Here is a 12,526-nt window from a genome sequence, read left to right on the forward strand (position 1 = left end):
ATGGTACCAAGCTACTCTCCTATCAACACAGCGCTAAATTGTGCCGTCGTCATAAGGCCTCGAATCAAACATTTTCCTCAGCCTTGCTTGTTCAGTGGGCATAACGTTATTTGTATATGGGGTAGCGATGAACCCGTGTTCTAAGGCGCCGCAGGGCGTGCTTACCAGTCCTTCTCCTTCCGTTCGGACGCTTATCCGTCCTGCATCATTCGGCCTGATTGTCCGTAAACTTTTACATCTTACGCAGGAGATTTAGGAAACACCCAAACGCCACCCTCGCTGTAATGGCCCTAGGCACCAGCCCCCTTGATGGACAAATCTGATTCCCACGCATACCTAGGCAAACTCACTCAAACTGATTTGCAAATTTATTTTGGAATCACCACTTACTCAAATACAGACTCATTGCTGAGACGCACATCTGCGTTCACTCAAACTCGCAGCGAATGCTAAGCTGATAACTCACTAGGGCTCAGAACTCTAAATGAACTGAGAACTGAAATGGACTCAAAACTGACTCGGGCTCATAGCTCCAAATAGACCCAAAACTCGAAATGAACTCAGAACTGAAATTAACCCAAAGCTCAAAATGAACTTAGAACTCGGAGACTCGTGAAAACTCAAAATGCACTTTGAGACCACTTTGAATTTTGAGGACTCACCCGGGCTCACAACACCCAATGTATTCCAAACTCAGAAGGGCTTAGGCGAACTCATAATACGTATGGATTCAGAGCATGGAAAATTCACGCGGGTTCACGAATCTTACGGGTGCAAACTCGCGTCATCAATTTCTCGCCTTTTGTCAGACAGACATGATCTCACAATTCCAGTGCGGTCGTAAATATTTTCCGCTCCAGATTTCATACAGATATACATGCCTGACTAAGAGGTCCAGCACCGCTAACAAGCAGATTAGAGTTTACAATTGATACCGTGATTTAGGCAGCGTATACATAAAAACGAGGAATCATGCTCCAGCATGTGCTGGCACCTGGGGGAGAAACAAATGATATCGAGTAAGGTTACGTGCGCCCACTTCATTACGTCGAAGCTGTTTATAGTTAGCGTCGTGTCCCTTCAGGTTTTGCATCCTTAACGAACACGTTGTGGCAAAGCCAAATGTTCCCACGAGTATGTGAAGCTAGAGGCATTTATGGAAGTTGCTTTGTTTTGTGTGCATACCTGCGGGACTAAAGGTGCTCAACTTGGGACAGGTGTCGCCGTTGGCGCCGGTCAACAGCGCCACACGGCAAAACTCTCAACAATGGAATGGACATGTCATGACGTACACATGCGCAACATGCATGATTCCGTGTTGTTTAATTATGAAACCGCTTGACACCTGTCATGATTTTAGTCATAAGATACGCTCAAGGTTTTTTTTTTGAAAAACAAGTCCCGGTGGCGTGCTTCCAAGCCCTTCGCTGCACAGAGCACCCACGTGACATGTGTGATGTCACTGCGCGCGCTATTCTATTGAGTGCCTGCTATTACGAGCTCACCGTTCGTGCTCTGTAGCACGGCTTGGGTACGAGCCCCAGCAGGTCTGTTAGTGTTTTTATAGCTGATTTTTTTATAAACTACTTTTTTTCTAAACTCAAATATTGACGCTGCTTTTGTTATAATGGTTAATTAGGATGATTTAGGTCGCTTTAGGTTTCGGGCGCAGCCGATGCCCACGTTAAATTACCGTCCTCTATCGCGCCAACAGACATGTCCCGTCGGTGCTCCGTACAGCGAAGCGTTTGCAAACACGCGTCCCGGTGACGCACGTTTAGCTTAATTATTGGCTGCATCATGGGAGTCATGGCTAGCCACAGATTGGATTAAAATTCCAAATGATGTCTCCAGGGTCATTAGGGTATCAAACTGAAGGTCAGGATTAGTGGATTCGCGTGGGACAAATACAAAATTACTGCCTGGTTATCACCTTGAAACCATCGCAGTGTGTCATAGAGGGAGTTAAAAGCCGAAGTGGCGCGCCGCTAGGGCATGTGTTGTATCAAATTGAAGGCCCCAATGAGGGAAATCTCGTGGGCAAATAAAAATACTTCCTGGTCATAATAATGGCACAGTCAGGGGTAGCCATAAATAGTGTTGAAATTCATAGTGATGCCGATTACATATGTGGGTTCTGAAATTAAATGATTTGATTAGGGGAATAGCGTTTGCAAAGTAGGAAACGCATCCAGGTCATAATCATTAAACCATCACGGTTAGTCATATATTGCGTTAAATTTCACAGTGAAGTGCGCCCACGGCATGTGGGATGTCACATTGAAGGTAGAAATAAGGGACGTCGCCTGAGACAAGCAATACTTCCTGGCCGAAATCATAACATAGTCATGGTGAGTCAAAGAATGTGTTAAAAATCAAAGTGATGCGCAGGGTCGTACGGGGTATCAAATTGAATGTCTTTATGAGCGGAATCACGTGAGACGAATGAAAAAATGCTTCTTCGTTATCCTCATGAGAGAGTCATATTGAATAACCAAGTATCTTATAATTCAAAGAAATTCCGCATGAGGGGGGGGGGCATTAAATTCAAGGTTCCAATGGAGAAAATCAAGTTTGGCAAATATAAACGGTCCCCAGCTGATCAGTACTAGTTAGAAGTAGTTAAACTTCGGAAATTCACTGCGAATGCTAAAGCGGTAGAACAAAAAGTATTGTGGTATCAAGGGGAAGGTTTTGCGGGGCGGAAAGTTATTCCAGGCAATGACCGCATCGTAAGGGCGTTATGTCCAGTCAATTAAGAGTAAAATATTAGAGCCGTTCCACATAGTAGAGCGGTCGCGCAGCGAGCTACTCCGTGAAGCGCAGGTAAAGCGATAACGGCGGGCATTGGTGGCCCGCGGATCGGTCACAGTGGTGTTAGCAAGGCAAATGCCAACGACCGCCCGCAAGTCACTCGAAAATGGGAAAGATACGCGTCATACTTGCTTCCCCTTACTTCCGAGGATCAGGCAGTTTTGGATCAGTGAATGTGCGGGAAGGAATGGGAACCAAGACAAATACCGCAAGCATGCAACCTATAAAAAAAAACGGCGTTAGTAAACCATGAAAGAGGAACACGCCTGTAAATACCGTCCTCACGCTCACTGCCTAACCATCTGACGGTGTGCGTGGGCGCATTTCTCGGTTTCGGCCCAGTGCAAGCAAAGGCACGTACCTCGAGTGCTTTGATCGTCAAGTCACCGACCGCCAGAAAGTGACTCACCCACTGACGCTTCGTAGACCGGATTGTCGAAGACAGCTTTGAATGTGAAGCAAATGCTCCAAACGGAAACAGGCAACATCCCCCGAAATTGTGTGCCTCGATGACCTCTATCCGGTAGATTCCGGTTTATATAGCCAGTGCTCAATTGCGGTTGGCGGCGGTCAAATGATCACGGAGGCTTGTAAAATGCGATTTTACATGAAAAAAAATTATTGTTGCGGATGCCGCAAGATTAGGTTTTCTATACCGTCTTTATTAAATCTTAGTTTTTACGGAAATGGCTGGGCTCATTGCGAAGAGCGATAGTACAGTTACATGCAGGGAGCCCTAGATCCTGTGCAGGGGTGAGCGCAAACATTTTTCTAATGGCCTCAAGGGAAGCCCGGGTAGCTTCGGCAGACAGTATGTAGAAGGTACCAGTCCTCGCTTTAAGAAATAGCCGGTTGCAGCCTTCCCCGCGATACAGGGCGTGACAAAAATTATTCTGGCTTCCCACACTGCCAAAACAGATGCCTGGAAAGGGCGTTAAATTTTTACAGGTGTAGCCGATAATAGAAGGATTGGATCGGCCAACTGCAATACATCCGGCAGAAGCGGCCTTCTATCCTTCTATTCATAAATTGTTGTCGAATATTGCATTGCAACCATGTGCATTTTTGGGCAGGTGTAACATGGTGCTGGTCTCGAGAGTGCGCATACTGGACCACAAATAAGGGCACAAATGTTTTCGGGATAATCCTCCCAGTGGTTCGTCTACAGGTATTTGTTCGAATGATTATTCCTCGGCGGTTGCCCTCGCACCGTTTTCATAAGGCGCGAGTAGCGGAATCAGAACTTGTTCAGAAAGACTTAATTAAAGCAACTAGGCGGAAGTGTGTAGGCCTAATGTTAGGTACCATTCAAGTTGAACCTGGCGACATACCTAGGAAGGTCGTACTCGCCGCACTTGGAGCTGCAGGTAGGCGTGGAGACATTCGACCTTAAACGTTGACGTTATGGCTTATTTCGTGCCGTCGCATAGCCTTCTTGCCCCCCCCCCTCCCCCTCCCGTGTATTGCGTGAAATCTTCAGGGAAGCCAGGCTGAAGCTTGAGAATACGGGATGCCGGGTAGCAGTGTTTTGTCAAGTGCATTCTTTTAAGACGATCTCCAAGTGCCCCTGTAGCAAAACATTCACCCAGCAGATCTTGCTCATGTCGTCTGGGAGAGCCCTAACTTCACAAAATGCAAACAGTTCTGATCCCGTGATTTTTAGACCGCCACCCTCACTGTCATTAGTACACAAAGAAAAAACACTGATTCAAACCGCACAATTGGGTGCTAAGACGGGCTTAAGATGAACGGTATCGCGCCGGGCTACAATAAGCTGTATACCAGTTTTCAAATACCTCAATGCTGTCTTGACAGAGCACACTTAAGATATCTCCATTTCCTCGTGTACGTACCAAGCCAGTATCCCTTTGTGGGCTACAGCCATCCTTCGTTCACTCGTGGTTTACAGCGTAGTCTATACGAACCGTAATGGTGCTCTCCGCAGGGTCTACGGCCTCCGTAGCGTGTCTCCTTCTCTGGCTGTGCTCAAACACTGCCTGATGCAAGGCATCGCCGACTGCACACACACGGCAGCCTTATTTCACATGAACATCTTCAGGGAATGTACCACCGCCTGAATGCAAGTCTGCGAAGCACCTCCTTCCTTTTTCGTCTTCTTTTGTTTTTACCATTTCTATCGCACGGTCGAAGGACGATGTGTTATAGAATAAACATATCTCAATCAATCAATCAATCAATCAATCAATCAATCAATCAATCAATCAATCAATCAATCAATCAATCAATCAATCAATCAATGCAATTTTTCTTGTAGTCCTCTAAATCCCAAAACTCGCTTTATCCTGCCGCTTGGATCCAGGTCAAAAGCGCGGTAGGAGAAATACCGTCACTTGCGCTTTATTCCTCGCAGTATTAGTCCCGTTTTCTTTGTCTTCCAATTAGTCCCTTGGAAAAAATTTGTGTTTCACAACTTTCTTTCTTTTCACCTTTCCTTTGGAGGGGGGAAACAAAACAAGTCAGAAAAAAGCGGCCAGCTGCTGACCTTTCGCTGAGCAGCCGATAAGTGGATAACCTGAGCCTAATGAACCGTACGCAACATCAGCTCGAGAGAACTCGCGTGGCGTGCACGGTGTCTTACGTCGAAGCTTGCGTGTGAGGCTCAACGCACCAAATAGCGGAACTTGATTGATGAAGCCGCCCATAGAACCGAACGTCCGCTTAGCTGCGTGCTTAGAACCCCCTAACCGTGCCTATTCGCCGTTGGGTGCTCTATAAACTTGGCCTAGTCAAAAGCTTCAATCTTTTTTAAACCAGCATACTCCCACGCTTCGCTTTACGCAGTTTGAAAGGACCCTAATTGGTGTGCACTCCTTTGAAATTCATGAGGGACGTTTGGCTGCTATGCCGCAAGTCTATCCTAGATCGTTGATGTCGTTTCTTGCTTTTGCGCTCTGCTAAGCATAGACCAGGGGTGGTTGAACGAGCGCTTTTTGCGCGACTGATTACCCCGAGGTAAGTGTGATATTTTCTCTTTTTTTGACGTGTGAAACAGAGTGCAGAATTAGGAATTGCGCTGTGGAGGTTTGCATAGAACTTTTTATTTTACTCAAATACACATAAGCGGTGTTTTGGGCGCACTAGACAAGCTGATTTCTTCCCATTAAAAGCGGGGAACCATTATAAATAAAGCCCTCCAAAATTCTGCAGCTATCAATGGTGGATTTATTTTCGAATGCTTCATGACTGCAGTGCCTAACCTAAAATGTACCAGCATACATGTTTTCAAGTCATCACCACGCCACATCAAACAGTGCAGCAAAGTATATGCTTTTAAGGCTGGACATGTTTCGTAAAGCAGCGTAAACTGTTCTCGCTGAATAGTTGATATATAGATTTAGGATAAAAAAGCTAGCGTGAAACCATATAGGGGTCAGTTGCCAAATGCCGGGTGTCTTTCCTATGTCCTACAATACAATAAATGACTTGAATATGCATGTGTGCACGAGTGAACCATCTGGAAGTCTTATTTGAAGAAAATATTTCCATTCGTTTTTCAATGAAACACGTATTGGAACCAGTTTACGGAGAAAACGTTTTACCACAGCAGAACTGAAGGTAAGTTGCCATGGTTGGAATGTTTTTATTCATCATTTGGGCGCTTGCATTATTTTCTGTCATTGCGACGAACGTGCAAATATTCTTCTTGCATGCGTGTTGTTGATTGCACTTTGCAAACGGCTTTCTAAACTGGAAAATTCTCAGTTACATTTTGTCTGTTCCACAGTATATTAACAATGTACTACCCAGTTCTCAATTTTTCTCCAAAACGCGCCTCCGATGTGTTGGACATGATCAATTTATTTGATGTGTTTCTTAATTAGTAGATCACATTGTGCCACTTCGGGAACCGAGGCGATTCTGGCCCACTTCCCATCTAACTCTACATGTGGCTCTGAATCAGCCAATACCGCCCCACCCCGGGGAAATATCTATCGACCGGATGATGGAACTGTGCAAATACCATTTACGGATGCTTCACTTCAAGTAGTGTGGTTTTCTGCAATATTTAAAAAAAGCATTTAATTTCAATGGCTTCAATCCACCTATTTCCGAAGTGCAGTTTTAAATCAATTGCATTCAAGACTGTCTCGTGTATTTTTTTGTCTCCACCTCTGCACCGCAGCGTCAGGATATGATTCACTTCTGAATATGTTGGTGGGAGAACATCACTCTATCTGCCCGGTTTGTATACTAGGATAGCGAGATGGTTGTAATGGGATAGTTGTTTAGAGAAAATTGCAGGGCAAAGATTGCAGGATGGTCAGAATGGCGCCTAGGGGACATTCTGCTGCCCACGCATACTCTTAACACGTACAAGCACTTAGTTTTGAAGACGGTAGTCTTTCTTTGGCAACTTGAACGCGAAAATTTTCGTCAGTCTGTCTGTTACTCGGTTTAGACCACTGTCCAAAGTTGAGGCTGATGCTGCGTGATAGTTTTGTTTACCCACCGCCAAAGCTTAGTCTTAGGCAAGTCTTAGCCCGGTGGCAATGTTCATATTTGTAAACATTGTCAAAACAAAATAAAATATTGCTCATATCTTGGGCAAGCCACTTTTGTATAGCTAATATTCGCAGTGTTTTCTTTAGTAAAACTTCCGGATGGTCAATTTAGTTAAAATTTCGTCCAGAAAAATACAAAAGCAGTCGCCCGCGATTCCCTAGCGGCATTTTAAGAAATCAAACGGCAACAGTAACAAAAGGTTCCGAAACGTATACTTTTTCCCTTTCCGCGTGGAACGCACCTGAAGTAGGGTGCCCCGTTTCACGCGCGTCTCCGCCGTACTGCAACGCTGGCACCAACGCGTTCGGCGTGCAGAAGCGGAACGCGGTAAATTTAAATTGGCTTCAGCAAGCCGCTAGCATGTTTATTGTGGGACAAGCGAGGCGGGAGAGGAACACCATGAGAGGCAAGCGGGAAAGAGAAGGAACGCATTTAATTGGCCGGAGGCGCCAGGGGACTACTGTCTTTCGTCGTCATTTGCAACTAAGCAAGCAGATACGTGGCCAATTTTTGTGTTGTAATATTTAGAGGCTTGGTTAGCCCATGAACAAAATTACGCTCACCTCCCCTCGCGGGAACCCTGGTGTGATTGCGACGCTGAGGGGGGTTCAAGCGCAAGCGGAGAGCAACCGTCGACCGAAAGGCCGCCGGAGAGCGGCACACCGGTTACAAGGTAAATATAACTGGTAGCGAAGCTTCCATAGAAGCCCATACGTTCAGAAAATGGCGGCTCTTAAGCTGCTCATGGGGCTTAGCGCCATCTGTGTGAGGAGGGAACACTTCCGGCGGAACAAAAAATAAACAGGATGTGACGCAAGATCCGGTCAGAAAGTGACGTCATTTTGGTGGCACTAGCAGGAAAATTTGACTTCAAAATAGCCTTAGCAGGACTCTGATCGCTCAGGGCTCATGTCATTGCCATCTGACGCAAGTTGGCGAGCCCTTGGCGTGTGTGCTTCAAGTCAACGCCAGCTTATACTCGTGACTAGAGAAACACACTTTAGCATACTGTCGTATGATTCGCCTCGGGGTTTATAAAAGCATCTTGCATCTTCTCTGAACCTTTCTTCTGTATTCATGCCTTCCACTGCTGTATAAAAGCAATCAGTTGTTTATTTTGATTGCAGCGGGTGGCAAACGTACCCCCCCCCCCCCGACCAGAATTTTTTTTCTGCCATGGGATACAGAGCCCAAAGTGACACTTGACCACTCTCCCCGGCCCCCCTTTTATATAAAAAAAACGTGCCCACTCCTTTCCCCGATACCAATTTCGACCAACGCCACTGCTAAGTTTAATTGCGTCGCACATACGCAGGTAGGCGTGCGTGCCTTAAGTATAGATCAAGGTTATATAATGCTTGCAGTTTGTGTACTTCTGTTCTAAGAGAAGAAATAACGCGTAGTCATGCTATAATCAAGACATTTGAATTTTATTCCAGGATGAACATAAAACAAATTTACCACACTGCACAAAATGAGCACGTGTGCAATAAGTACAAAATGTTCGTGGGCACTACATGCATTATGATTTTCCTTACGCGCCGAAAAATTGACTTTACCCGTAACACATAGCATTATGAGCAATGAAAGCGTCAACAGCACAACTACTTCGAAACAAGAGATAAGAACTAGGCACTGCATCTTGACGTAGAAAACCGGGCCGCAGGAATGCCGATTCACGAAAGTGCAGCGAGCCCACTGCAGCTGTCCCGGCGTCTTATCAAGTAGACAAGGGTTTCTACAGAAGTTCACTCAGCATTCACGCCTGCAATTTCCTGGTTGCATTATTAGGCAAGTGTCGCCACAGATAAGTAAAAAGAGGAAAAATGGATCAATGCAAAAGAAAGCGACGGCAGTATGTAAAAGCACATAGCAGGAAAGATCTGGCAGCAGCGCAGCACGGAGCAGCACAACACAGTACTGCGATGGAAATACTGCTTGCGCATACAAGTGCGGGAAGCAACGAGCACTACAAGCGTTGTAAGGCAATAGAGAAGACACTGAGATAGACAATTAAAGCGACTCGTTTAAATTCGAGCGGTGAGTAATTGACACAACTTTCTCTGAGCCAGCCTGAGGTGAACTCAAGAGATAACTGTGACATAACAAAGCTGTAGACCCATTTTTTTCGAAGCACCACCACGTCCCCTTACACAACCCCCGTGCACATATTAACAGTACAATAGTTTCGCGTTACCTGTGGAAATGAGAAGAAAATGGTGCAGTAAAACGCCAGGTGTACGGGAGTTGCTGTTGCAACTGGTACAGCACATCGTTTCTGTAGGTACCGACGAAAGCGCTCCGCTCCAACCGTTGGCAGCATCGTCCCGTAGTTCACCGTGCCTGCCGGGCACGGTACTACACGTGTTCACCGACGTTACAACGCACCTCGCAACTCCACGCACAGCAAAAATTAAGTGCACACCAAATTAACAAGGAAAACGAATGCAAATGCGCACCACCAAAACACGCGAGGGGCGTTTCCTAGCAGACGAACTTTAGGAGCGCCTTTCCGATCACTACAAGGACTGCATCACAAAGCAATGACATGTGCCATTCTTCAGAGGGCGCTACAAAAAAAAGGTTTTTGAGAATGAACGGCATTTTCATAAATTATTTATATACTGTGCCTAAATATTGTGATTCAGAAATAAATATAGTTCGTAAAATACAATTGTTGTTTTATTGTTGAACAAACTTGGTTTTTTGTTACTAGTGTTTGTTCCCTCCTCACCTAGTCGCGCTTCAATCGCCACTCCCATAAGCCCCCATACTGATGTCGCTGGCAATAGGTTCTCAACCGCTTTTTGCCCGAACCTTCGCTACCATTTATATTTACCGTGCCGGTTATATGCGCAGCGCGCCCGAAGGAGAGGAGACCGCGGAGAGAGAGAGTACTGCACATGCGCAGGACCGCGCGCAGCGCCGCCCACCGGCGGAGTGGGAGCGCGCTGGGCCGCACACCCGCAGATGTTGAGAGAGAGTGTTCGCTCTCACCTGGGCACGCGCCGGCGCCAGTGCGTCTGCAGCGGCTATGACGCAACACAATCCAGCACAATCCACTTTAATCCAATCCAATCTAAATCCAATCCAATCCAATCCAAGCCAATCCAAGTCAAGCCAAGCCAAGCCAATCCAATCAAATCCAATCGAATGCCCCTCGCGAAAGAGTGTTCGCTATCGGAGAGGAAAGGGGTGAGCGGAGGAGAGTGCGGACGCCGACGCCGACGACGAACGCACGCAGGAAGGACATGCCGCCGACAAGAGATGCTCTCAGCGTCGCATCTAAAAGCAAGACAAAATTCTAGTAAAACGAAAAATGGGGGTCTGTCTGAAAAAAAAGGGTTTAATCCAGGCTGTGAACGCGGTTAGAAAGCAAAGCTTGATACGAAACCCACAAGAATTGCCCATTCGACTTCACTTGAATTCACAAATGGCTCTAAAAAGAATGAAACCACTAATTCTGCCAGCCGTTACCTGGCACTCGCCGGGGCGGTTCCCGAACGCAGCAGCGACGGCCACGGCCGGGCTCCAGGGGCGGACGCCGCCGCTCTAACCTTGCCGTGACTCAGCAGAAAGAAATCGGGGAGGACCGTCTTTTGAAGGGTGAGACAGCTGATTCTAGCCATCCCGATGTGCTAGCTCGCGGCTACCCGACTGTGCCACAAAAGCGCAGACACCGAAAAAGTACGGGACGTGGGCATAAGTGATTCCAATTTACACCGCAAACTAGTTAGATTAGTATGTTTGAGAAAGGCGAGAAGGCTGAGGGAACTTTTATAACAGGCATTTTTTAAAACCAGTTGCTATCTTCGCCTTTTGTAAGACCTCTTAAAACACAACCGATTCGGTCTCGCCAATTTAGAAAACGGAGTCTCATTCACGGCAAGCAGTGCGCCAAAGGTAGCGTTTCTCCAGTGGCCAGATGTGTATATGTCGTCTATAGATTTTGTTTTCCCGCCCTGCAAAGTAATCGTAACGTATGTTTGCCGTACCGCCACTTAATTACTTCGGGTACGGGTTAACCAGGAGGTGCTCTCGAACAAGTTAAGCTGTGCAAGGCAAGCGCGCAATGGACGCGAAGCTGAGCCCAAAACCACCGTCGCTAAAGCAGACGACAACGCCGTCCCCCCGCCGCGGCCGCCGCTGGGCGCAGCGCGCGGGGAACGCTGGGTAACGACTTGCCGCTCCAGCTACACTGTCCTCGATCAGTGAAAACCGCCCTCCTCCTCCTGAGCCGCGTTGGGAGTTTCTTGTCCCGCACGCCACGAAGGAACCGTTGCTGGTAGTTGTTGAAAGCTTTACTTTAATACGCTTGCGTACAGTTGAACAGGGATAGATACGAACGACGCTCGCATACCGCAGATGTTCACATGAGGTGTGAACAGTTGCCTATAATGAAATAGTAAGATGGGGAGACACATCTCCGAAAATTGTTTGCGGCATGCCTACAAAAGGTTCCAAAAAAATCGATATTCAAAATCAAAATTGCGGTAACTGTGGAACATTTGAACAATTTTATGCTCTCAACATTCTGCTATCTGGTAGGTCGTGCAGGAACTTGTGTAAAATGCATTGTGAACGCTACTCAGCAAGCTTAGCTGTCGGACATAAAGTAAGCACACATAAATAAAAGGTAATGCTGCACAAGCAGGCGAAGCAAAGCTGTGGGCAGAAATCACTGTGGCTGGTCAGCATTAGTTTGGTGTCCTGACGTTTTTGGGAGGAACCTGCCATTATCACAACAAAAGCGGCAATATAACCAGTTCATGCTACCGGTTATGACCTACAGGGCAGAAACATAAGCTATTGCTGGGCAGCTTGAAAGAAAACCTGGATAACTTGACTGCGTCATGAGCTCGCCGTTTGTTTTCCGAGTGCACCTGGCTGGTGTTATAGCGCATGCGCGGGTTACCTCACATCTGAAAAACAAACGCTTTTTCCATTGTGCAAGGTATGAAAACTAACCCATGTCTCACTGGTTGTTACTTGAGAATCATAAAAATCGGCCATCAGTTACCCTGTTTAATGCTTGGTCTGTTTGTTTCGCTTTCTCCGTTCCCCGTGCTGGCAAACACTATTTGCTTACCAACTCGCTAAAATTGTCACAATATCTTGTGTTTGTACGGCTTCATATGTGTAAGATAATTCCAAAAGCAGAGTGATATTGCGTTAAAGAAGGGGCAGC

Source organism: Haemaphysalis longicornis, unplaced genomic scaffold (genome assembly GCF_048455015.1).
Source record: "Haemaphysalis longicornis isolate Haplotype H1 unplaced genomic scaffold, Haemaphysalis longicornis Haplotype H1 scaffold_3, whole genome shotgun sequence".
Taxonomy (NCBI): Eukaryota; Metazoa; Arthropoda; class Arachnida; order Ixodida; family Ixodidae; genus Haemaphysalis; species Haemaphysalis longicornis.